Source organism: Echinops telfairi, unplaced genomic scaffold, assembly GCF_000313985.2.
Source record: "Echinops telfairi isolate 266 unplaced genomic scaffold, ASM31398v2 ScPeMD7_18;HRSCAF=68, whole genome shotgun sequence".
Taxonomy (NCBI): Eukaryota; Metazoa; Chordata; class Mammalia; order Afrosoricida; family Tenrecidae; genus Echinops; species Echinops telfairi.
The window spans coordinates 60,211,955-60,239,809 of record NW_022103915.1 but is presented as its reverse complement, the minus strand read 5'-3'; the positions used below and the strand labels follow the sequence as shown (position 1 = coordinate 60,239,809).

Here is a 27,855-nt window from a genome sequence, read left to right as displayed (position 1 = left end):
TTTTTTTCACAATATTTTACATATTATTTCCTATGCTATCATTATATAAATCCAATGAGCTTAGTATTATTTTCCTTCTTTCCTCATTCAAAGAAATGAAAACCTCGATAAGCGTTCCCACAGTCACACAGCTAGTAGGAAGCAGGAGATAATATAGGAGCCTGAGACTGTTCAGTTTCAAAGTCAACCCTCTTAATTTTACTCAGTATTCTCTATTTCCTACTTTCAGATACAATGTGTTGCTTTTCTAAGATTTATGACCAATGTCCACTTTATTTGCATTCCCTTAGAGAAATTATAGAGAATATACTGCTTGGAAAGGCCTCGTTATGTTGAACTGAATTCCACAGCAAAGAGTCAAAGGCTACAGATAATGAACCAGGCCTTTAGAAAAGGGGAGTCATAAAAAACATTAAGCCTTTGATTTTATGAGTCCTGATAGTTTCAGACAATCCCGATTCTACTTCTGAATTTCATTTAAGGATTGCAAAGAACATGTGCTCCATGGTGCTGAGTTTGTATTCAGAGCTGTTACATAAATCATTAAATGACAGGGTATTTCAGATTGCCTCAGGAAAAAAATTGTGTGTATTACTGACATATCTCTTCAACCATGTATTTATTAGTTCCGTCTGTTAAAACAAAACAAAAATATTGCAAAGCCACCTAAGAGACCATGTATAACAGTAAAAATAATAGCTCATTGCAAGTTATGGTAAATTACTACTGAAGAAAAACTGGTTTCCTATCAAGTTTGGAAATAACACAGTCTAATTATCTTCTTGTCAAGCTTAGATCCGCAGGTGAAAGGATATCTCAGCCAAAGATTAATATGTTATAGACTTTAACTATGAAAATTTGAATTAAACAGCTCAGTCAGCATCTTTCTTTATGTTAGTTTTTCTACAAAGTACAAAAAAAGGTCAGAATTTAGAGTTTTAAAGTTTAGTCAGTGGCATTTCATCTGGTATCTCTCTAACATACTACCCACTCCCCATCTCAACTCAGAGTGATCTTATAAACGAAAGAGCAGAATTTCCTCACTGGATTCCTAAGGCTGCCATCCTTATGGAAGCAGACTGACGCATCTTTGTCCCATGCTACAGCAGGGGGATTCACCACCTCTGACCTTTGGGTTAGCAGCAGGTACATAACCCTTGCACAACACCAAGGCTCTTTTCTCCGGAGACACAACCATTTCTTCCCATTGTTGTTTTATGGGCAACTAAGTGTACTGCATTATATCTATAGGATATTTAATATGATTGCATAACTAAGGGTGATATATTTTGTTCCTGCCAATGCCATTGCTCCTTTTATTTGGGGATAATTACTTTTTTTTAACAGCTGAACTCAGTTTCTAGCTTTAGTGAACCAAGTGTTCTCAAAGCATTACTTGAATAGCAAGAGAAGGAAGCAATGTTGTTTGTAAGGGTGAAAGATGAAAATAAATTTGAAAAAAACAAAAAATATGTGGTCTTTATGGAAATCATTGGGCGATATCATTAATTCATTGATTCACTCAAAATCATCTAGTGAAAGCCCATTGAAACAAACAACATGTTCTTCATCTCCACAGTGCTTCATATGTAGCCAAATGCCTGGATTACTGAGTTTTTGTGAGGATTACAATCAGTTAATATATATACTAGAGACATTTTTTAATACAAAGTTGGCATTCTATTCTAATAGTGTTATAGAATATAGGGTCACCCTGAGCCAGAACTGACACAGTGGCAATGAGTTAGAAATTTTTTATTAGTAGTAGTAATCATAGCATGTGTGTGGGAAGGGCAGTGGGAGAAATATTAATTTAACTGTCACTATAAAATATAACTACAAGCCAGAAATATGTAGCATGATTAACATGAGGATCTGGCTTAATATGAGAGATTTTAATAATTTTTATTTATTTTATTAAATTGAGAAATTTACTAACATATATTACAGTTAGCTCTTAAGTTTAAAATTTAAAAATGAAATGGTAAAAGTATTAGAAGTAAATTTTTAAAAACTTGTTGGCTTTTGGATGTGTAAGGCTTTTCAAAAGAAGATAGAAAATTCAGAAACAAAAAGTGATTATAAATCAATTTACATAAAAATAAAAAATATATGCACAGTAACATAATAAATATAAAGAGATAAATGCAGGAAGAATATTTCTAAGACATAATGGACTATATATAGATCATTTTTATAGTCAATAAGAATAGTAATAACAATGAAAAATATAATGACCAATTCTGAGATACAATCTTAGGGAAGATAGCCTATTTTGATAGATATGACTAAATTGTCAAGATGGGAGTGCCATTCAAAAAGTAAAATTGGTAGATATCAGTAATAATTGGGCTTAGGGAATGAAACCAAGAAACGTCTTGGGCATCCTCGATCATTTGTTGGTGGAGCAAATGTGACTCACTATGGTTGGTCTTCCACTTCATGTTGGGGCAAAACTGAGTGAAGCTGCCAGTTATTAGCCAAGCCCTTAACCATTTCGGTTGATAACTGCAGAAGCTGTGAGCCAGCTTCTTAGAATGATTGTTGTAAAGGTTGTGGTTTGGTTTCTATTTTTGTATGTCGTCTACCAATTGTCCATTTGTATACTTCATCTCTCACAAGCAAAATTAAAATTTTGAGAAGTTCATTTACCAACAAGTTTTTAAAACTTGGAAAATAATGTAATATAATAACAATCACATATTGTCTTTCTTTAAATGAAACAAAAAAGGAAATTGGAGAAAAATATTAAAACCAAATACCACAAAAATATGAAGGCAAGTCTGGATTGGGATAAGGGGAGGAAAACAATATATCATCAGGATCAGATAACTATTTAAGAACAAAGGATTTCAATCTAATTATATAATATCAACAAAAATATCAAAAGAACATTTTAAAAAACTGAGGTTAAACAAAAACAGTATCTCGTACACAATAGTCCAGTTCTCAGTAAAAAAAAATCTCCAGCCCAGGAATGTTTCCCTTCCTCCAACCCATCCCTTCAAACTCCTAGTTGCTCTCAAGTTGATTCTGGCTCCTTGCAACCCTGCAGGACGGAGTTGCGGTGCCCCCAGGGTGTCGGAGGCTTGCTTGCCTGCCTGGAGTGTTTGTCACCTCTCACTTTCTGTCAACCACCAGACTATCAAGGCTCCTCACCTATATGTACAAGTGCCATAAGAACAAGGGAGACTGATTTACTGCAGTGAGAACGTGAGGTTACTAATAGAAAAGTCATACTTCAGAGTGAAAATAAATTAGTAACAAAGTTTTTCATTTGTTTCTCCCTCATCCCATTGTTATGTGGTGGTCCTTATTCGATCTTTTTCCAATAGAGATCAAATGAAACCCACAGCCATCACCAAATTTTGACTCCTAGCAGCCCTCTAGACAGAGTAGAACGGCTTGATGGGCCTTCCATGGCTGTAGATCTTTAAGGCAGGACAACACCTTGACTTTCTCCCATGTGTGGTGGGTGAACTTAAGCCTTTTGCTTCAATGCCAAAATTATACCAGTTCACACTAGTCGATAAAACAGTTGCAGGAAGATTGGCAACCTGGATATTTTTCCTCTCCCCTACCCTTCTTCCCCTAGACACAGGACTGCAGATGAAGGAGTCTTCCAGAGCATTAGCATAAGTTTCCCTGAGGAATAGGATGGCTTACGGGGTGGAGAAAAGTCCACTCTGCAAAGCAAATGCAACCATCTGAGAAGAATCACTTGATCTGTCCACTCTCTATTTGATTCTCAAGAAGTTAGAACTCAAGATATGATCTGACTTTCATTCTGTTCCTGAGTTAACACATAACCATCCACAGTAACTGAAGTAACCCACAGATATTTGCACAGAGGAAAAATAAGGTAACTCTGGATGCACTAAACTATGATAAATATATAGACAATAACCTATAATACACAAGGACACAATCTATGCGTTACATATGATAGAAATTTAAAATCAACATAAGTATCTTCAGGGAAATAGGAAGATTTTGCTAGCATTTTCCAGGGGAGGAAAAGTATTTTAAAATCTTTCAAAATTTCTGAGTATTACAATAATAATAATAAATAAACTTGGATGCTAACAGATGCAGCTTACGCAAAAAATATAATGAGCCCAAAGGTATGCAAAAGAAATTTCTCAGTCATCAGATACATATGTTTCAGACACATAAAAAGTTATTACTTAATGAAGAAATGTCCATTTCTATACACTGAGAAAGAAAAAATACTATTAAAATGCTAAATATTTGAAGGAAAAAAGACATACTTTTTAAAAAACAAAAATGCCTCAGACTTTAAGAAAATGGCCAAGGACACACGCACCATTCACTGAAGAGGTTATAAAGACCAACCAAACCCAGTACCGAATAGCTGACGCTGAGTCAAAGCAACCTCGTACACCAAACTCACCGTCTGAGTTGAAGTCAGCTCACGGTGACCCTATCAGACAGAACAGAACTCCCCTGCAGGTTTCCAAGACTGTAACCCTTTACAGGAGTAGAAAGCCCTGTCTTTCTCCCATGGAGCTACTGGTGGTTTTGACCTGTTGACCTTGTGGACCAAAGCCCAATTCATCACTACTGTGCCACCAGCAACCCTATGGGACAGAATACAACTTTCCCATAAGGTTTGAAAAGCTGTAAATCTTAACAGAAGTAGACTGCCTCATCTTTCACCAGCCGAGCTGCTGGTGAATCCAAAGTACTGGCCTTGTGGTTTGCAGGCCGATGCTTAACCCACTGCACCACCATGGTTCCTGTATCAATGGCAAATAAACACATAAAAGGTATTTAAAACAATAAGATATTACAAATATAGAAATTAAAATCACAAATGAAATAGTATTTCTGTTGTGAAGTAAAATCAATTGGTATGCATCTTCTATTCATACTCTAACTCCCACCAAAAGACTGGATGGTAACATGCAAATGAGACTAATAGATATGGGATTACTGTGAAGGGATTGGTCAGTATTATCATTCCGCTGGGTATAATGTGAGCCGTCTCAGAAGCAAGAGGAGAGAATCTCATGAGCACTAAGAAGGAAGAACCAGACACTGAGCATGTGCAAAATCCCTGCAACAAGAGGTGCCAGTAGCAGCAGAAGCACTGGAAGCCATGGTACTGAGACCACAAGATCAATAGTGGGCTTCCCCGATGACGGGAAGAGTACAGCTGAGTACTTTCAGACGGGAGACTGGCTTGCAGAGTCTGATGCTTTGGGGGCATTTATTTGCCACTGCTAACAAAGCTTTGTAGCATAATATCGGTCTGCTAAATACGCGGTCAGTCTTTGGCACCCACCTGTTGCTCTGTGGGAACAAGATGAGGTTTTCTACTCCCACAAAGATTCACAGCCTCCGAAACCCAAAGGGGCAGCTCTAATCTGTCCTACAGGTTTACTATGAGCCAGAAGTGGACTTGATGGCAGCGAGTTTGGTTTAAAGGAGTTTTGTACACTTGTCCAAGCAAGAATATAATGGCAGAGAGGCTGAGGACCAGAGAAAAAGACTCATGCCGGCTGAGAAGATTCTCTTTGGACAAAAGAATTCTATCTTTGATGTTTTCTTATCTTGACTTCTTATGACCTGTTAACTTCCCTAACAAGCCCTGAAATCAAAAGTACTGTCTATGTGCTCTGAGGGACCAGGGCAAAGAAGTACTGAGCCCTGCAGGAACGTCGAGTACTGAGAGAGGGATGGTGAGTGTCAGAATAAAGGAAGTCGGAGGGCAGAGACAAATCTGATTCCTGTCTCAAAGAAAGCAGCCTCGGGTTGGTGTGACGTTGGAATCTCCTTCCCTCTTGTGTCGCCCGATGAACTCAGATGTTGCCCCCATGCCATTGCTGCAAACATATACCCATCTGAAGGGGCATTTATGTATATGTAGGGTTCCCTGTGTAGCTTAAACTGTCCCGGGCTTGTCTCAGACTTATGAGACTATGAAGGTTTTTTCATTGTTTTCCTTTTACTTCAAGTGCGAAGTTTTGTTATAATTAAAAAAAGAAAAACCTTTAAGAAGCACGAGAGTCTTTCAAGGTTTATAATGTCTAAAATAAAATAATTTAATCAAAAACCATAATTACATTTTAACAATATTAGAAATACTGGAATTTAAAAGGGAGAAGTCATTTAATTGAGTTGAAATGTCTTTTAAGCCAAAGGTTCTAGAATGGCTAAGGGTTTAATACTAATGTCTGGTTAGTTGATTTATACTTTTACTTTCTTGTCTATGGCTGCAGTCCACAAGGTCAGCAGTTTGAAACCATCAGCTGCTCTGCAGGACTAAGACATGGCTTCTACTAGGTAAAGAGTTACCATCTTGGAAGCTCACAAGGGCAGTTCCACCTTGTCCTGTAAGGTTGCTATGAGTTGGCATTGGCTCGATGGCTGTGAGTACTAGTAGTATTAACTGAGCACATACAGCCTGGGGAGAGTGGCAGGTCTTCTCAGACCACATGGGAGCAAACTAGGAAGGAACTGAGAGAGAAAGAGAGAGAGATAGGGAGAGAGGGAGAACAGCATCAGCATATCAGCATCTGGCTCACCAAGCTTCAAGGATGACATTCCTGCTCTGAGCAGCCAATGCACTGAGAGAACAGTACAGTCAGCTCCACAAGACACAACATCCCTTACTGACCCACAGCATTATGGGGGGAGGGCAGCACCAGAGACAGTGCAGGAATTATGCCTTGTCTGACCTTCCACACCAGGGCATAACACAAAGGGAGCACAACAGAGCAGCAGGGGGAGCAAAGCAACAAAGTACCAGAGGAATTAAGAAAACAGACTTCAGACTCGGTGGGAGCCAACCAGAAAACATTCATCGGAGTCAGCAGAAAGACCTGGAACTATTCATAGGCTATTTTTTTCATGTCTATCTATATAAGACAGGCAGGATAAACAACCCTGAGGCGAAAACAATAGGACCAATGGTTCTGGAGGGACAGGGGAGAGAAGGAGGTGGGGAGAAACGAGGGGGGAGCCAAAAAACCCAGGAACAAGGGAACAACAAGAGATCTAAAATTGATGGTGAAGAGGGCATAGAATGCCTGGTGGAGATTAATCAAGTGCAATGTAGCCAAGAGGAAATACAGAGAGCCACATGAAGGCCAAACATGATAGTGGAACAAGAGGAAAGTAAAAAGAAATAGAAGAAAGAACTGGGAAGCAAAAGACACTTATAGAGGTATAAATATAGGCATCACATACGTAAATAGATTAATATATAACAATAAGGATATAGGTCTATGCACATATATTTATAGGTTAAGTACTAAGGTAGCAGACAGGCAATGGACCTCTACTCAAATCTTCTCTGAATGTAAGAACACTTTGCTCTAATAAATTGGCATTCTCTTATGTTCACCTTTCTGACATAATCACTGAAGACAAAAATAAGCTAATGTGGTGAAGAAAGCTGATAGTGCCCAGCTATTACGAGATATAATATCTGGGGCCTTAAAGACTTGAAGTCCAACAAGTGGTTATCTAGCAGGGAAGCAACAAAGCCCACAAGGAAGAAGCACACCAACCCGTGTGATCACAAGGTGTCACTAAGCCGTGTGATCATGAGGTGTCGATGGGATCAGGTATCAGGCATCAGAAGACCTAAAACAAACAACCATTTTGATGAGGACAAGGAAAAATGGGCTTCAGAATGGAGAATCAAAGTTCATCTGTGGACAATTGACACCCCTCACAGAAGAGTCACAAAGAAGAGACAAGCCAGGCAGGATGTAGTATAGCACCAATGAAACAACATTCCTCTATTTTTTTACACTTCCTCCACCCCACTATCATGACCCTAGTTCTATCTTACAAATCTGGCTAGACCAGAACATGTACACTGGTACAGATAAGAGCCCTCGCCATACAGAATCAGGATAGATAAACCACTCAGTACCAATAATGAGAGGAACAATACCATGAGGGTAGAGGGAAGGTGGGGGGAGAAGGGGAAGAAAGTGGGAGCCAATCCCAATGATCTCTATATGCGCTCTCCCCCCCCCCGGGGGGGATGAACAACAGAAACATGGGTGACTGGAGACAGTGTAAAATGTGAAAATAAAAACAATTTATAAATGACCAAGGGTTCATGGAGGGTGGGGGAAGGAGGGGAATTAAGAGGAGCTGATACCAAGGGCTCAAGTAGAAAAAAAAATGTTTGGAAATGATGATGGCATATGCACAATTGCCTGATACAATTGGTGTATGGATTGTTATAAGAGCTGTAAAAGCCCCCAATGAAATGATTTATAAAAATAAAAAAAACATTTTAGAGAGGCAGTTACAATATCAATACTGTAAATGTCATCTCTAATTGCCATTGTAGTACTGAAATAAATGAGTATTGAGCATTATGAAATACATAATTATGTTGAAAAGATAATTATTAATACAATACTTGAATCCACCATTAGCCCTCCTGTTCTATTAAAAATAGAGCTAGCTGAACACAAGAGTGAATGGAGGGCATTAATTAAATGATGTGACAACAAAACTAAACATCTGAACCATCTTAATTTGAAAATAGTTTCAAAGCTATGAAGAAATGTTAAATTGCATACGAGTATGCAATATAAGGAAAACAGTCAGGGATTCATTAATCAATGTGAACATATTGATGTTTTATGCTATTTACCCAAGATTCTTTTAAGAAAACAAAATATGCTGATGTGTGCAACTCTACTTTGCACTTGTCTTGGACCCAAGTCCTTGCTCCCTCCTTCCACAAACAGTCTACTGAGGATGAAAACAGAAACGATGTCCAAAATATATTCTTACACTTTTGTAACAGATGTATGATTACACAGAAGCTATCTCCTTGTTTCAAAATACTTGTATTTTTGCTATAATAGAAGGAATTTCTCTAATACTTTTTTTTTTAATTTAAGAAAGTGTCCTACACAGGCCATATCATTACTCTGCTGATGTACAATGCATATAATGCCAGAGGTATGATAGCTTCTATTCATCTCTTTTTATTGTCTTATATATGACCATGATTGCCTTGTGCTATCAACTAATAATGATTAAGACTCTTCTTTATGTTCATGGTAACGCAATCTGGCATTTTATGGTAGAGAAAATATGCATTTTCTAAAGATTTATACTACTTTAATACAATATTTCATTTTTATAATATCTAAGGCACTGAGAATCCATAGACTTAGTTAAATATATAGAATATCAATGTTACTCTTTTGGGCTATATACTTCAAATTATTCTTTCAGAATAGATTTCACTAGAATATGAAAATTACATTTGTTTTTATATTCCAAGAAATACATTGTTTTAATTTCATGCTAAGGCAGAGTTAGCCTGGAATTGTTTTTACAGATATAAATGACAGTTGGTTGAATGCCTTGACTTTTTACTAACCCCAAAGCAATACATTTCAATATGTTTCTTCAGAAGGTTTAGTTTCTAATCTTGTCCACACGGTCCATTCCTACACTTGACCTTAGGGAACTTCATTCTGTTTACTTTTGATCAAGTAAAGTATTCCTCTACTTACCTCTATAGAGTCACTGTGTCAGATACTCAATATAATTTACCTATTTCCCAGTAAAATCCCAGTTTAACTCCTTGTTAATCTAATGCGTGCCTGTCAATTCTTTTGATATTCAGTATATTGCAGTGCCCTTCTCACCCCACTGGAGAACCCTCTATTATATTTTGGGTCATGACTTTGGTCATTGATTAATCATTGCTTGAGTATTTCTTATGGCAGCTTGGTTTCCAAGCAACTATTTTTATTGCTGTTATGGTTGTTTTTAAGTTACAAGGCAATCAACAACTTTTTGTTTAGCAATCTCTGGACTGCTATTGGTGTGTGTGTTCATCTAATTAAAATGTCAAATCCAAGCCACTACCTTAAAAATCATTAAATTATTTATACAGGTAGTATTACATTGCCAAAATTTATATCAATAACAAACCAACTAATTAGGATAATTGAGTCTGACCCACAGAACTAAATGTAGTCATTTAGAATTTCAGTGAGGTAATCCAACTACTTTCCTGTACCTCATGTGATGTGTAGATGAGCCACCCAAAAGAGAATTGGTGAGTACTCAAACCTAGTAAGAATATTTGACAAATTCCTATGTGAGCCTTTTCCAATCAAGTTCTTTATATTTCAAAGCACAAGTAGGGAGCAGTATCCATCCATGCAGATGACCTTCAAGGACAGACCTCACTTATGTGCCAGTGGAATCTAGCTTGTTGCTCTAATAGAGGTCAAGAGAGTTTCCATACTTACAGATATACTTCAAAAACACAGCCACTGAATAAGCCCTGGATCATAACAGTTTGATCCCTGTGCATGGCGTTATCATGAGTCAGGGACTCCTAAACAACATCTAACACCACCAATAACAATATATGAGAGAATTCTCTTTCCAATTAAGAATGGTTTTCTGAGGAATTGCTGTATTGGTCTTCTAGTTGATTTAAACTCATAAAAATTCCATGCAGCAGCATACAGCTGCCCCATAGAATTTTCTAGGCTTAATCTTTACAGGAAGAAGATTACCAGGTCATTCTTTTTCAGATTACCTGTGTAGGTTTGAACCTCCAACCTTTCAGTTAGCAGCTGCACCACTAGAGAGACCATGTTCATGGTCACCATGTATTGCTACTCAATCATCCTTAAACCCAGAAGACAAAACTTGACCATAAACTCTGGACTCAGGTGTCTTGTTCTATATTTCTAACTTCAGGGTCTCAGAATCTTAGTTACTTGGGAAATTCACGAGTACCCTTGGAAATCTACATCCTAATCTCTGAAATAGTCTCTTAAATTATAATGGATGATGTAAAACTCATAACTTACTTAAAACAAAATTAATGTCACATGCTGGGCCTCCCCTATGGTACACAGATAATGTGGATAACTTAATATCCCAGAAGATTTTCTTGATATTTACATGATTACTCTGCATCTCGTTTATTATCATAAGACCATTATCTATTAACTTAATATAAGATAAATTGCTAAGCCTTTGACTTAGATGAAAAGACTAAGATTTTATCTTTCAAGGTAGCAGACGAACATTAGGCCTCTCTACTCAAGTACTCGCTCAATGCAAGAACATTTGGCTCTAATAACCTGGCATTCTGTGATGTTCACTTTCCCAACAAGATTGCTGAAGACAAAATGAGTGTATAAGCAAATGTGGTGAAGAAAACTGATGGTGCCCAGCTATCAAAAGATATAGCATCAGGGGTCTTACAGGCTTGAAGATAAACAAGCAGGCATCTAGCTGAGAAGCAACAAAGCCTACATGGAAGAAGCACAACAGCCTACATGATCCTGAGGAGTTGATGGGATCAGGTATTAGGTATCAAAGACCCAGAACAAAAGATCATATCATTGTGAATGAGGGCAAGTGCAGAGTGGTGACCCAAAGCCCTCTGTAGACAATTGGACATCCCCTTACAGAAGTGTCAGAAGGAAGAGACCAGCCAGTCAGGGTGCAGTATAGCACTGATGAAACATACAACTTTCCTCTAGTTCTTTAAGCTTCCTCTCCCCCACACTCATGACCTCAATTCTACCTTACAAATCTGGCTAGACCAGAGCATGTACACGGGTACAGAGAAGAGCTTGAAACACAGGGAATCCAGCACAGATTAACCCATCAAGAACAATAATGAGAGTAGCAATACCAGAAGGGTAAGTGGAAGGTGGGAGGAAAAAGAGGGAAGCGATCACAATGATCTACATATAACCCCCTCCCTGAGGGACAGACAAGAGTGAAGGGAGACAACAGTCAGTGTAAGACATGACAAAATAATAATAATTTATAAATTATCAAGGGTTCATGAGGGAGGGAGGGTGGGGAGGGAGGGTTAATTGTGGATCCAATCTTCTCTGTTTATAATGATGTTACCTATCGGTCTAGTTGTGAGGAATTATGTATCCTTTACCGTGCTGTAATTCATACTATAGATGACGACAATGCTTGATCTTCATTGGCAGGTGCTTCAAATCCTCCTCACTTTCAGCAAGCAGAATTGTGTCATCTGCATATCACATACTTCTACATCTGTCCAAAGCACCTCTCATCCAGCTTAGATTCAATAAGTAGTGAGAGGATACAACTCTGATTCACACCTTTCCTTATTCTTTTCCAACCTGTCTCTTGGTCCATGTACACATTTTATATGAGCACAGTGAAATGTTTTGGAATCCCCATGTTTCTCAAGGCTATTCATAGTTTGTCATGCACAGAGTCAAATGCCTTTGCATAGTCGATGAAACACAGTAAACATCTTTCTGGTATTCTCAGCTTTCAGCCAACATTCCTCTGACATCAGCAATGATATCCCTTGTTGAACATCCTCTTCTGAATCTGACATGAGCCTCTAGCAGCTACCTATCAAAGTTGGGTAAACTTCAGTAAAATTTTACAGGTATTTGATATCAATGATATTGTTCTATAATTTGAGCATTCTGTTGTGTCACATTTCTTTGGAATGGGAACAAATATGGATCTCTTCTAGTCAGATGGCCCAGTAGCTGTCTTCCATATTTCTTGACATAGACAAGAAGGCTTTCAGTACGTCATCAGCTTGTTGAAATAATTCCACAGGCATCCCACGAATCCCTAGAACCTGAATTTTTGCTAATGCTTTTTCAGTGCAGCTTGGACTTCCTCCTTCAGGACCCAATAGACAAAAGTAGAATTGCTCCACAAGGTTTCTAAGATTAAATCTTTACAGGAGTACACAGCCTCATTTTCTCCCACAGAGCTGTTAGTAGATTTGAACAGCCAATGCTGCAGTTAGCAGCACAATGCTTAACCTACTACATCACCAGGGCTCCATGATACATGTCTGTTTAGTTCTCTATCTCCTGATAGGTTGCATTCTGCTTGAGAATGAGAACTAGATTCTCCACAGATCCCCTTGGGACACCTCAAATTCTTGAGAGGATATTTGATATATAATCTGTAATCAGTACATATTCTGTTGATTATATCTATGAATTATTATTTTCAATTAGTGATTTATTTATGTTAACATTAATTGAAGGGTATAAAATTAAAGTTTGTATAATAATAAGATTAATGAATATTGTTAAGGTTTCCTTGTAATATAGTGGGTTACAGGTTAGGCTGCTAATCACAAGGTCAGCAGTTCAAACCCACCATCCTTTCCGTGGGAGAAAAAGGAAGCTTTCTGTTTCTGCAAAGATGTCCCGACAGTTCTACTTTGTCCTCTAGGACTGCTATGAGTCAGGGTTTACTTGATGACTGATCATTTTAATGTGTTTGTCTAGTCTCATTTTTTCCTGCTTCTTTTTAAAAAATTAATTGGGATTAATAAATATTAAATCATTCCATAGTTCAATTACATCCAGCAGAATTATACATTTGCTACCACGGTTTCCAAACACTCATTTTTTATGTGGATCCCTTGATGCCATCACGCCTTCATCCCAACCCCACCTCTGAGCCCCATCCTGCCCAAACCCTTATTCCACTTGCTGACTCCATGGGTTCATCCGTCCCGGTTCACATGCACTGAAACATGACAGAACATACACCAGCACTTCAAGAGGGTGACCTCTAATGACATCACCCTTCTGAGAGCACCCTAAATATGTACACTCAAAAACCAAACAAAACAATATGGCCCCAAAATACAGAACATTTTGGAAACCAGATCAAGTCCAGCATGCACTAGGGGGGTATCTGCTGACAAGTTTTAAGTCAGGCTTATGCCTCTGATCTTCTGCACACAACTCTCCAATGCACTTCCTTTAGTAACCACTTTCTTCCTGTGCCTCAGTTGTGGATAGAGGAAGTTCACCGGCGGCTTATTTCCTGTGGAGTTCCACCGATGACTCTGGGCTCCCACTGTCATCCATAACTTTCTGCCAGCCAGATTCTCAGATGTTAGTTTCTGACACTAGTCCCTCCCTTCAATTTAGGATTGTATGATTTACAGTCCTTTGTTGACTAATGATGGTGGGCTGCTTCCATGTGGACTTAGTTGACATCTCACTTAGATGGTTGTTTGCTCAGAAACAAGCATTTAAGACCCTAGACACAATTGTATCTGATAGCCGGGCCCATCCAATTTCTTCACCACATTTTGCTATAGCATCTTTCTCCTCGGTGTTCCCTTTCTGGAGGCAAGTATCAAGCAGGGCTGTGATGTAAGAACTAATTATTCTTAAATTGGAGCTGGGATTTAGCGTGAGCCACAAACCCATTCCTGGATTTATGTGTCTGTTTGTTTGTTTTTTTCCATAGATTACTTGGGAATTAACCCAAATGACATATCATTGCATGGTTCAATCTCATCAAGAAGAATTGTACCATTTTTTAAGGCAAAGTAAAACTCATTATTGTGTTGGTGTATTATTTATTTTCTAAACATATTAATTGTGGGCAGAGAGGTAAGAGATGAATGAACATGTATTGCTCTTTGTGATAAAGCGTTAGATTGCCTATACAACCTTATCTCAAACCAAACTCATCACTTTACATTCTCATAATTCAAAGAAGTGGAGCAAAGCAGTCTACAAGTAAGCAATAGGCTTTTAGAATGGAAAGTAGGTCTAGTTCCAATTTTATTATGACCGTTCTCCTCAGAACAATTTTCTAACAACTTGTTCTTTAGAAATGACCTTGTTGACCCAGAACAAAAAAATCTTATCAAAGTGAAGGAGGGGGAGTGCCGAGTGGAGCCTCAAAGGCCATCTATAGATAGTTGGGCATGCCCTAGCAAAAGGGTCACAAGGAAGAGACGAGCCGGTCAGGATGCAGTAAAGCACTGATTAAACATACAACTTTCCTCGAGTTCTTTAATGCTTATTCACCCCACACTCATGACCCCAATTCTACCTTACAAATCTGGCTAGAACAGAGCATGTAAATGGGTACATATAAGACCTAGAAACACAGGGAATCCAAGACAGATAAACCCCTCAGGAACAATAAAGAGAGCAGCGATACCAGGAGGGGAAGGGGAAGATGGGGAGAGAAAGGGGGAACCTATCACAATGATCTACATATAACCCCCTCCCAGGGGGACAGACAACAGAAAAGTGGGTGAAGGGTGACATCAGCCAGTGTAAAACATGAAAAAATAATAATTCATAAATTATCAAGGGTTCATAAGAGAGGGTGGGAGAAGGAGAGAAGTAAAAGGAGGAGCTGATACCAAGGGCTCAAGTAAAAAGAAAATGTTTTGAAAATGATAATGGCAACATACGTACAAATGTGCTTGACACAATGGATGTATGTTTGGATTTTGATAAGAGCTATATGAGCCCCCAATAAAATGGTTTAAAAAAAGAAAAAAACCATTAAAAGAAAAAGAAATTACCTTACTCCCAAACAGTTTAATTTTCCTAAGATTATTTCCTCAACTGAAGTAGGATAAACCACTATCACACAGCTCTTTGATGGTTAGCATTAAATTGAAATGTTTCTTCATGCATATTTTTATTTATTCCCAAACCAAGGATTTGCTTAATTTATTCCTCATTTATCACTAGGAAATAGTGAAAACTGAGATGTTAATAATGTACTAAAATTATATGACTTAGCAAATAATACATTGAAGAAAAGAAATCTAGAAATAGAAAGGCATTCACAAAATATTCTACATATAATGAAACAGATATAGCCTTGAATATAGAGAAGGCTGAAAGATAATGATATTAAATTCAACTAAGTGTATATAAACTTTTTAATGTAAAATGCATAATTTAAATTAAAATACCTATTAAAACTGATGTGAAAATAGTTAAAAATTCACCAGGCAATGATCACAAGAAAAACTGAAAAATAAATAAAAGAGAAAGGCAAAAACAGATAGTATTCAGTTAAATTACATTTGTTAGCATTTACCCCAGTTGACTTGTGTTCAAATCTCATTTTCATATTCTTAATTCTGTGATCTTAGGTAGACTACTTAACCACTAGATTTCTTCATATGTTATAGATAAATCACAGTAGTACCTATCTCTCTGTGTTGTTTTAAGAAATAGATAAAACAATATATGTAAATTGCTTAGAATTATGCTTGGGAATTTAATATATAAATTTAAGTATAGCTATTAAAAACAGATAATACCTATGACATTCAAATGATCTCAACTTCCTAGTCAACTTCTTGATTCCCTCTTTCCACAACCGTGTTGCACACTGAAACAACTCAAACATTTTATGATCATTTACCTAGCTTATTTGAACTTTTTACCAGACAAAGTTAGAAAACACAGCAGTACATTATTAAGCAACTTTTCCATAGTAGTATTTGTTATTTTATTGAAATAAATTGTTTAATATTTATTATTTTAAAGTAAATCTTGACGTACATATTTAAGTTAAGATACCCTATTGCACTAATGAAAAAATTGACATAAAATCTATTAAAATATGGCTACTCCTTATTTATAAATTATAACAGCACTTTATAATTAAAGATGGAAAACAGCAATTGCAAATAGTGACCTACTTAGATAATTCTGGCAGCATTCATTCATTTTTTCTTAATTTTTCAAGAATGACAAAATAGAAGTTGAAGTTGTGTTTTGAATTACCTATCATAAAATACTGAATCAGCGGCCTCAAATGACTTTACCAACATGCAAATATTTGTTAAACATAGTATATAAGTAAGCAATTCTTATAAGTTTACTATTTTTGGTGGACAAAACTTAGAAATATATTTTAAAATTAAGCAAAAAAGAGAAAAAAGTAAAAAGTAAATATTTGCATTTATGTTAATTCTCAATCTCCTGGGTAAACCTTCCAACTCACTAGTGAAGGAGATCAATATGTTAAATATAACTGGTGTGAGACGTGCATCAACTCAGAAATAACAAGTTGATGAATTTCTGCTGGAAACTGGAAAGTCACCCATTTAGCAGGCAAAATGTGAATTTATTCAGCACTGTAACATCCAATACTAATAAAAATATTGTTCATATTATTACATATGTAATAACACTAGGAAAAGGGAACTTCAAACTAGATCTGATCTTAATATCTTTATGATGGTATGACAGTGTAAAACAGTGGCCTTCAAAAATGTGTCCCCAAACCAGCTTCCTCAGTATCACCTGGGAAGTTGTCAGAAATGTAAACTCCTGGATCCTAGACCCACTGGTTACATATTAGGCTGAGAACTGCAAGGTCAACAGATGGAAACCACCAGCCGCTCATTGGGAGAAAAAAGGGTTCTCTACACCCTGGATGGAGAGTTATAGCCTCAGAAACTCACAGGCACAATTCTGCCTTGTCTTATATGGTCTCTATGAGTTGGCATCAACCAAATGGCAGTGCATTTGTCTGGTTGTTTGGTAGACCCACTAGGTCAGAAACCCTGAGAAGGGAGGGGGCAGGCGTGGGATATACCCCAACTGTTTGAACAAAACACTAAAGGTAATCCTCATACACACTTAAGTTAGAGAATCAGTGCTGGAAGGCAAAGATAAAAGAGCATTAATTTATTAATAGGTACAGTAAGTGGCAAATTTAGATAATAAATTCAAACAAACTTCATACAGTGTTGAAACCTGAGAAAAAATAAAATGAGGAATGATTGCTAGCCCAAATTCTACTCTCCATATCAAGTTTTAATTTTTTCCTCTTAAATGTAGTCAAGCAAAGGAATGTTGTTCATCAAATGCTACCTTACCCTTTATATAAAGCACTGAATATGGGTGAAAGCTCAAAAAAAGAAAAAAAATTAGAATCTTCCACCTTTTTGAAGTATCTTGTGTCCAACAGTTTTTTACTGGGATAAAAATCTTAAAATTCATAATAATAAGAATTATTATTTTAATTAATTATTATTATTTCATAATAATAAGAATTATTTTAATTAATTATTATTATTTCATAGATTTTGAAAGAGACAATTTAGGTATCAAATATGTTTTCTTCCAAGGACATACATCAGTTTTCTCTTCTTTAATAGAAAAACTAATACAAGTAGCAAGCCTGGACAGGCCGGGGTTAATGTAATTAAAAGATAAATCAACTGAACTTGGAATAATATGCATATCTACAGTAAGGTTTTTTCCCATTCCACTCAAGGGCAATACTAATTATCTACTACCTAAAAGCAAAGGCTTCTTAACCTTTAAAATCCCATTTAAATGTACAAATAGCACTACCTTCTAATCCAAATCCCTCACACATATGCATACACACACTTTCTTTATCTTCTATAACAATGTCATATTTTTCTACCGCTAGTTCTTTCTTTCTGTTTTAATGAACTTTCTAACATTACTTTCTTTATATGCAAATTTATATTTCTACACTTTTGCCATGAAAATACTAGCAACTATTTCAGCTCTGATTTATAAATTTGTGACCTATAAATACATATATAAGGAAGTGTTCATCTAAACCCTATGTGTTTGTCCTACAGGGTCACTATAGGAATTGGAATTAGCTAAACAGTAGTAGGTCTGGTTTTTTTGGTGTTTAATCAAACTCTAGGGCAAATCTGTAACTCACACACAAACCTAAGGCCAAATATGAAAATATGACTGTACCCCCAAAGTTTACTTAATATCTTATTTCTGTCAATTATTTAATATTCTTCCCTTCAAAAATTTCTTTGAAAGTTGGTGTTTGCCACTACTCTCAGAGTGAAGAAAAAGGAAAATTCTGATTAATTTTCCCAGTTAATGAATGAAATCTGTACAGAGAACCAAAGACTTAGAAAGATTCATCAGAAAGGACTTGGAATTCTCCAGTCCAAGCAATTCTTAACTCAGAGAATTTTACATTAATCATGAAATTCTTTTACATTTATCATACATTTATTCTTCCTCATTAATGCAGTGTGATATTAGTATTTACAAAAATTAAGGGAATTTGCTTAGCATCCATCTTCTATCAGGAAAATATAACTTCACTTTTGTAACCATTGACTTGCAGCTTATTTATTTTCCACCACCCAAGAGCTGATTTACAAAACGGCATTTCTACATTCTCTGTACCACTGCTAACTCCCTCATTTTTATATATTTGATTATTTCCACGGAATATATTAAAGATAAGGAAATGAATAGCTAAAAAATATAACATCATTGTCATTTTTAAATTGATCCTGAAAAACAAAATCAAAATTAAAGTTCTAACCCATTTCAACTTTTTAATTCAATTTGTCTCCCTCTCCTTTGCTACTCTAAACCTTGGTTCTTACCTCAGAGAAGTGCCTCAATGTGGTATCTGGCACTACTCTGTAATAGAATTCATTATACTCTGCATAGTATGGTCAGATTAATTCATAATTGTCATTTTATTCGTAATACTTTCAGATTTAAGACTATTGAGGAAATCCAGATTATCTATCCAAATGTTCAAAGATAAATAAATCTGGGGCAGGTGGGAGGGGTTCAATGGAGGAATTTTGAACACAGAGGGAGGAGAAGGTTAGAGAAGAAGTATTTCATTTATCAATAATTTTCTTTTAAAGGGGAAGGAATTCCGAACATAGAAGAGGGAGGGAGAAAAGAGCTTAGACTGAACATGAGCATAACTTCTTCAAATGACTGAATTGGCTTTTGGGTTTAGGCCTGAAAAAATCTAATTTCTATCTGGCTTGGGTCTCAGAGCAGCTGAGATGCCCATACCCTGAAATTAACTCACTCTCTCTGATGAAACCTCTTTCCTGTCTCAGGGTTCAGTGTTTTCTTGGTAGTGTCACAAGAACCGAGGAAGGATTGTTGGTGGGTTGAAGTCTCTAGTCCCTTCTGGTAACACATCTTCCTGGACCGGCCTTAAATACACTATGTCCAGTGGTGGGGATCAGCTGGCTCACACCAGTTTGGCAAAAACAAATTTTCTGTTGAGTTCAGCAAATCAGTTGTTAGAATGGAACTTTGTGATATTTAGGTTAATTGTGCCAACCTAGCCAATAGGGACGTGTGGAGAGAGAGTAATTAGGTTTGATTGGAGGGCAAAGAGATAAATGGCTCTGCAAGGTCAGCCCCTTGCTGCAGCTTTACCTAGTTCTCTGGCTCAACCTGTGTGCTACACTGCCTGTGGGTCAAGCCCACCCATGGATCATGTCATTAGAGCTTGTGGCTCCTTCGAGACCAGCTTCAGTCACACTACTAGTATGTAAATCGCTTGAGCTTGAGACTGGTGGATCCAGTCACCTTGCATTTCTCAAGTTCAATAGCCCATCCACGCCTGCTTTTCAAAGCTCAGTGCTATTGACTGTTGCTGACCCACCCTGCTGCCTGTTGCCTGCGGGCAGACTCTGACTGTTTTGACCTTGGACCAAAACCCCCTCTGAGGGTTAAAGGACTTTCAGTATATTAGCGGTTCCACAAAAGTGAGTTGAACTGCGCCCTCTGGACTGCTGTGTGGACTAATTGGTTGCTATATTCCGTCTTGCTGTATAAACCTATCCTTTTATCTTATATAATTATAAGTGTCCTGATTTTGTTTCTCTAGAGAACCTTGCCTAATACACACTTGTAACCACTGTTCTTTCTAAGGTACGCAATTGGACAAGGGTCCAATGTGGAAATCATAAATCTTACTCATTTTAATGATCATCTGCACAACAGTGTATTCTAAGTGCCCAAAGTAATATTCATTTTATCCAACATAAAAAATTAGATGAAACTAAACTTTTAATTTTTGTTTATTCATTTCAGAAAACTCGTTCTATTTTTGAAGAAATACTGCATTTTTATTACATTCTGTTTGTTAGACAAACATATAACATCAAGAGAAAATGTGCAAAACAACCAGAGGTTAACACACTGTATTCGTTTCAACTTTATGTTATGCCCCAAATTCCCACAAGATATTATGAGTGACTTATGCAATTCCTGAAAGTGTTCAAAAAGCTAAAAATATTGTTTGAACAATTAATGTAAGTTCAGCAGAAGTTAAAGGGGTTTTTCAAAGATGATTATAATATGGTCAGAGAAGAGAAGTCGGTTTCTAATATATCAACCACAGTGACTATTGCCTTATTAGCCTGCTTCTAAAGGAAAGGGATCCTAGTCATACAGTGAAAAGATAGTGATGGATAAATCCCACAATTGATGATGCATGGATAAAAGTGAAGAATATTGCAAGATTGCAAGTGAGGATGCCAATCAAGAGGCAATATGGAAACAACGTAAAGATGTGTTTTATAGGTTTTTGTCAGGTATTATTTAATATTTTTTCATTAGTATTTTGAAACTTTCTCATAAAATAATCTAGTTTTGCTTACCGCTTTTATTGTTCTTATTTAAGTATTAATTGTATGAAATACTAAACTACCTTTTTGGTCTTTCTTTTCTTTCTCATTTTATTGGGAGCTCTTACAGATATAACATTCCATGGTTAAATCACATCAAGCAGTATTATACAATTGCTATCATAATCAGTTTCAATATATTTTCTTTCTTCTTGAACTCCTTGATGTCAGCTCCCTTATCCCCTCCTTCCCCCACCCAACTACCCAGGAACCCTTTGCCCCCCATATCTCACACAAACAACAAACTGCCTTTAGTTGTATGTATATTTTTATACTTACAATGGTCACTAAGGTATCATTAGGTATATATTTTTTAATTCTTAAAATGGTCATGATGCAGAAAACCAGTTGTTAAATTATTTGAATACTACCACTGCCTGTGTCAAATGTTCCATATAACTCACCACTATATCCAATTGGCTTGTCAATGACATACATTGAACCATTTTCCTTCTATCTTAGCCTACCATTCTCTATTACGTAACTGAATACTACAACTTCATCTTGATAATTTTACTTTGAACTCCAGTTACTTTTTCTTCAATTCTTTCAGCTTGAGATAAGTTTTTCCTTTTGAGTGAGTTTTTCCTTTTGGCACTAAAATTCCACATTTTTGCACATTTCATTGTAATACTTTAATTTGTCTTCTCGAGCTGCCCTCTAACATTTTTCTGTCATGTCTTTTAGTTCATCATTGCTTGCATTTGCTTTAGCTACTCAATGATTAAGAGCAATTTTCAGAGTCTCTTCTGACATATATCGTGATTTTTTCTTTCTTTCCTGTCATTTGAATGACCATTCACTTTCTTTGTGTATGATATTCTTGATCTCATCCTACAGCTCATCAGGTCTTCTCTCATTTGTGAACAATGTATCAAGTTTATACTTGAGGTGGTCTTCAATTCATTTTGGGTCTGGTGGACTTGTTTTAATTTTATTCAGTTTCAAGCTGAACTTTCATATAAGAAATTGGTGGTCTGTTCCACAGTTGACTCCTGATCGTTGGGTTGATGATAATGAGTTTTCTATTTTCTCTTTCCACCAATTTATCCATTTGATTCCTGTGTATTCCATAGAGCTAAGTCCATGTGTAAAATCAGTTTATGTTGTTGAAAAAAAATATTTGTAATTCAGAAGTAGTTGGCCTTACAAAATTCTATGACACGAGCTCCAGCTTTGTTTCAAACACCAAAACCATCTTTTCCAACTACTGTTTCTTTCTGTTTCCAATTTCTGCATTTCAATAACTAATAATTATCAATGCACTTGTCTCCATTTTAAAATAAATTTTAGACTGAATTAATTGGTAGAATCTGAGTTCTGGCAAGATGGTGACCGAGTAACACACACCAAAATAGAGTCTACGGAAATCAGTGTAGGAGAGCCACTGAGAGGGAATTCTTCCAGGTCACATGAGCATCATAAAGATAAGTAGACTCAGATCCACTAGGTTTTGAAGAGCTGTGGGCTTTTGGTTAACAACTGCGGAGGCCAGCTAGGGCTTAGCTTTAGCCATGCCACAGTCACATTCAGCCCTGGGATACTTTAGCTGGCCCAAGGGTTTTACTTCAACACAGCCACATCTGTGCAGCCTTTGGGCAGGGTTTAAACCCCTCCAGCTCCATAGTCAGGCGGTCAGGGATAATCTATTATTTTTCTTTTTATTCTCTCTTCTCTCTTTCCCACCAGTCGATGCCGGCTCAGTTTTTTTCTGTCCCCACCCCCATTTCCTTTCACACATCACTGTCAGACTCCAGGGTGCTCCCCTCAGCCTAGGGCAACACTGCACCCCCTCCACCCAGCTGGGGGAACTTCTGCCTGCCTTCTCCGCTGCCCTTCACACAGCTGGGAAAGTTCTGCTCTCCCCAGAAATGACTGGGGGAACACCCCACGGCCTTCTGTGGCACTCCAAGTAACAGGAATATTCCCGCCCACCTTCCACCACCCCCCAAACAGGTGGGGGAACTCCGGCCAGTCTTCAGCCACCCTCCATGTGGCTGGCAGAACTTACCCTCCAAGCAGCTGTGGAAATTCCCGCTTCCCTCTTAGTGGCTGATGGAACTCCCACTTGCCCTCCAAGGCCCTCTAAGCAGCTGAAGGAACTCCCACCTGCCCTTTTGTGGTATTCCAATCAGCTGGGGGAAACTCTGGCCACCTTCCACAGTACTACACATGGTTGGGCAATTCCCTGCTCACCCTCCTCAGCTCTACACGTGGCTGGGGCAACTTCTGCCTACATTCCATAGTGCTTCACATGACCTAAAACAACTCCACTTGCCCTCCCCAGTGCTCCATATTGCTGCAGGAACCTCCACCTGACTTCTGCATCAGTCTTGCCAACTAGGGAAATCCCGCCTGCCATCTGCAGTGCTCTACACAAAAGCAGGCACACCCACCTGCCATCTGTGGCACTCCCTTTGCAGTGGGCACCTCCACAGCCCTCCAAGGTGCTCCAAGCTACCATGGGCCATACCACCATGGCTTCATTTGAGATCATCAGCACTGCAACATCTTCTTAGGCCCACAACTGCCTGAACTGCATCCCTGAGAGGACCATCCAACTTCCCCTCAAAATAACAGAATGTTGTTGGCTAGGGAAAGAGTGAAACCACAGGAGAATAAAATGGTAGCCCGACCCACCAGCACAGTTAGCTGCAGGAAGTCCAAAGAAGCAGTCCTATGAGTCTCCATACGAGTGACCACAGTGTTCCTCAGCTCTGGAAAATGGCACGAGGCTCCTCTAAAACAACACACAAACAGCAATCAGCCCAAACAACCTCAAGAGAAAACAGTTGAAATAGAGGCGATGTCAGAAGTCCTGACCCTAACAACGTGCATAGAAGAAGCAGATGTTGATCTACCACAGAAAGAAATCTTCAGAATGCTGCTTGGAGTCATACAGGATATGAGGGAAGCAATACTGTAAAAGAATGAAATGATAGAGGAGATAAAGGCCATGCACCAAAGGGAAATACAAGATATAAGGGATGAGGTCGCAAAAATAAATAACAAGTTAACAGACATCACTAAGAGACTAAAAGAAGTGGAGAACCATACCAGTGACCTTGAGAACAACCAGGCAGATTTCAACAAATGGGAAAGACAGTCAAACAAGTTAATCAAAGGAGCTGAAGAAAACCTAAGAACAATGTCTCATGCCATGAATAGAAACAACATTCAAATAATTGGATTGCCAGAACAAGACCAAACCAAGAAGTGAACTGCAAAAATAGTGAGGGAATACTTTCCCAGCTAATGAGCGAAAATCAGACAACTATTCAGGAACCAAAGAGGACATTAAAGATTTAATCACAGAAAGAGTCGACAAGGCACATAGTATTTAAACTATCCAACTTTGAGGAAAAGGAGAAAATCATAAGAGAAGCAAGGGGAGAAAAGGTCGTCACCTATAAAGGTACTCAGTTAAGAATAGGCTCAGACCTATCAGCAGATACCATAAAGAAGAGAGTGGTATAAAATGATCAAAATGTTCAAAGAGCACAATGCCAACCCAAGAATCCTCTACACTGCCAAACCATCTATCAGGATAGATGGAGAAGTATGAGTCTTCCCAGAGAAGTAAAACCTCAAGGAATATGTAAAAAGATACCCAGCTCTACAAAAAATTCTTTCTGACCCATTGTGGCCAGAAGAACAACATTCATTGAGTGCAAATAGGAGACAAACACAAATAACAACTCCATCCAGAGGTCAACACATCAAAAACAGCTCATCAGATAACATTAACTCAACATTGAAATGACGGCAAGAATGAACATTCCCCCGCCCCACACAAAACAATGATAAGGGAGGGAGGTAAATACCCAACACAAAAGGAATAAGATGACATCAGTCTACAGATGGATATAATAACTCTGAATGTCAATGGACAGAACTCACCCATTAAAAGACAGAGACTAATAGACTGACTTAGAAAACATAGCACATCAATTTGTTATCTGTGAGAGACACAGCTCATCTCAAACCCACAGACAAAGATAGGCTGAGAATTAAAGGCTGGTGAAAATATACACCAAACAAACAGCAATTCAAAGAAAACTGAGGTTGCAATTCTGATCTCTGACAAAACTGATGTCAAGGTGAAAGCCATAACAAGAGATAAGGAGGGTCACTATAAAATTTTTAAGGAAACAGTAACCAAGAACAAGTGAGCATAATAAATATATACATGCCCAATGAGAGACCTGAAAAATTTATCAAACACTCCAAAAGATGAAAAAAGAAATCACAGGTTCAACAATTATAATAGGTAACTTTAATAAACCACTCTCTGAGAAAGATAGATCACAGGGAAAGAAGCTTAACAAGGAAGCTACAGAACTAAACTCTACAATTAGGCAACTTAACTTGATAGACATTTTTAGAATGCTTCACCAAGATGCAAAAGAAATCATATTCTTTTCAACTGTGCATCACACATGCTCGAAGATAGACCTCATGTTAGGTACAAGTCTAGCTTGAGTAAATTCAAACACATAGAAATCACTCAAATTTTCCTCTCAGACCACTACACGATAAGGCTGAAAATAAACAAAAGGACAGTTAAGAAACAAGGGCAAATAATTGGAGGATGAATAACTCCCTAATGAAAAATGAGTGGGTACTGGTCCAGATCAGAGATGAAATTAGGAAGTTGTCCCCCCCTCCAACCCTGCCAATCGTTGTTCATTGGAAGTGAGCTGGAAATGTCAATGGAGTTAGCATACGCAGATGACACTGCAAATCACTGTCACAAGGGCTGGGAGAGTGAGAGGAAAGAGTGGCCTGGAGCACAGGTGGTGCCCTTCAATCAAGAGGTGGGCATGGTAGGGGGCTGGAGGCCTGGAGTGTTGAGGGGGAAGCCTCATACCACCTCCATTTAGTAGGCATGGTTAGAGACGAAGAGGGACTTGCTGACTGCAGCCCTAGCTTGACAGCTTGGAGTGTACTTTCCTTGGCAGGCGAGGCTGTTGGCCAGGGCTTGCTTGATGTTCTCCTCCTGGGCCACCTTCAGGCTCTCCTTCTTGCCACTCCAGGCCTTCAGGGAAGATGCCTGCAGGGCTGGCCCACAGGAGGTCAGGGTCCCTGGCTTCCGTAGGGGGCACTTGTTGATGGCGTTAAGATTGATGGACACCTCCTGGTCGCTCTGGCCTCCAGAGAGGAAGGGGAGCCTGGTAACAGTAGGGGGCATAGTGTGGCACAGTGCTGTGAGAGTTACCATGGTAATCTCATGTGAAAACTTCTGTGTGCAGGCATGGCTGGGGTTGACCATATTGGGCTTCAGCACGGTGCCTTGCAGGGAGACGTGGTGGTTACTCAGGGCCTTGTAGATGGCAGCCAGCACTTTCTCAGTGACATACTGGAAGCGCTTCAAGTCATGGTCACTGTCAGTTTGGATCTCAGGCTCCACAATGGGCATGATGCCATTCTGCTGGCAGATGCTGGCATAATGGGCCAGCACGTTAGCATTTTCCATGATGGTGAGGGCTGAAGGGGTATGTTGGCCGAACTTCATCACACAGTGCCACTTGGCAAAGTCAGTGCCATCTTTCTTGTACTGGGCACAGTGCTCAGACAGCCTGTCCAGCCCTTGGGTATTGGTCTCGCTATTTGTTCCTGCCAGGGGCACCACACCCTTGTCCACCTTGATGCCCATGATCCTGCCCTTGGATTTGATAGCTTGGGGGAACGAGCACTCATTGTTCGCCTTCTGGTAGAGTCTCATGGAAGAGGATGATGCCCCAATGCAGGGGTTCACTCGGTTGTCAGCGGTCAGCAGCAACTGGTTGTAGAAGCAGTGATTCTATTTGGTGTTCTTGGTCCCAATGAACTGCAGCCACTTAAAACATTCCCAATGAAAAAGGGCACCAGACAAGGATGTCCCTCATCCCCTCTTTTAGTCCACACTGTTCTGGAAGTCCTAGCTAACAACATGAGACAAAGGAAAGGCATTCATCATGGAAAGATAAGGTGAAACCATCATTATTTGCAGATGATATTATTTATATATTAAAAACCCCAAAAGATCCACAAGAGGAGTGCTGGAAGTGATAGAGGAATATGGCAGAGTGGCAGCATACAATATCAACAAATGGAAGTCTACAGGATTCCTATGGACAGTGGATAAGATCATGGTGGAAAAGATAAAATAAGGTAGTACCCTTCACATTAGCAAAACACAAACTGAAATATCTAGGGATATACCTAACCAAAACACAAAAAGATTTATTTGAGGAAAACTACAAAACACTATTACAACAAATCAAATGTCACCTCCACAAATGGAAAAATATCTTATGCTCATTGATCAGAAGACTCAATAGAGTAAATATGTCAATCCTACCCAAGGCACTATATAAATTTAATGCTATCCACGATACAAATCCCAACATCTTTTTTCACGGAATTGGAAAAACTTACTACCAACTTCATATGGAGAGGGAAGAAGCCCAGAATTAGCAGAGAACTCCTCAAGAAGAAGGACAAAGTAGGTGGGCTTGCTTTACCTGACTTTAATACTGTGTTAGTCTCAGAAGACTATAGAAACAAATTCATAGACACGCATATGTATATAAGAAAGAGCTTTATATACAAGA

The 27,855-nt window shown here is 38.3% G+C and overlaps 1 protein-coding gene and 1 pseudogene across 1 annotated transcript in view; both read right to left on the bottom strand.

The window, feature by feature from the left end:
- The window catches only part of MDGA2 (MAM domain containing glycosylphosphatidylinositol anchor 2), a 1,014,104-nt gene that overhangs the window by 72,293 nt on the left and 913,956 nt on the right, over nucleotides 1-27,855 (bottom strand). The window lies entirely within an intron of this gene.
- The window catches only part of LOC105979977, a 6,286-nt pseudogene continuing 4,569 nt past the window's right edge, over nucleotides 26,139-27,855 (bottom strand).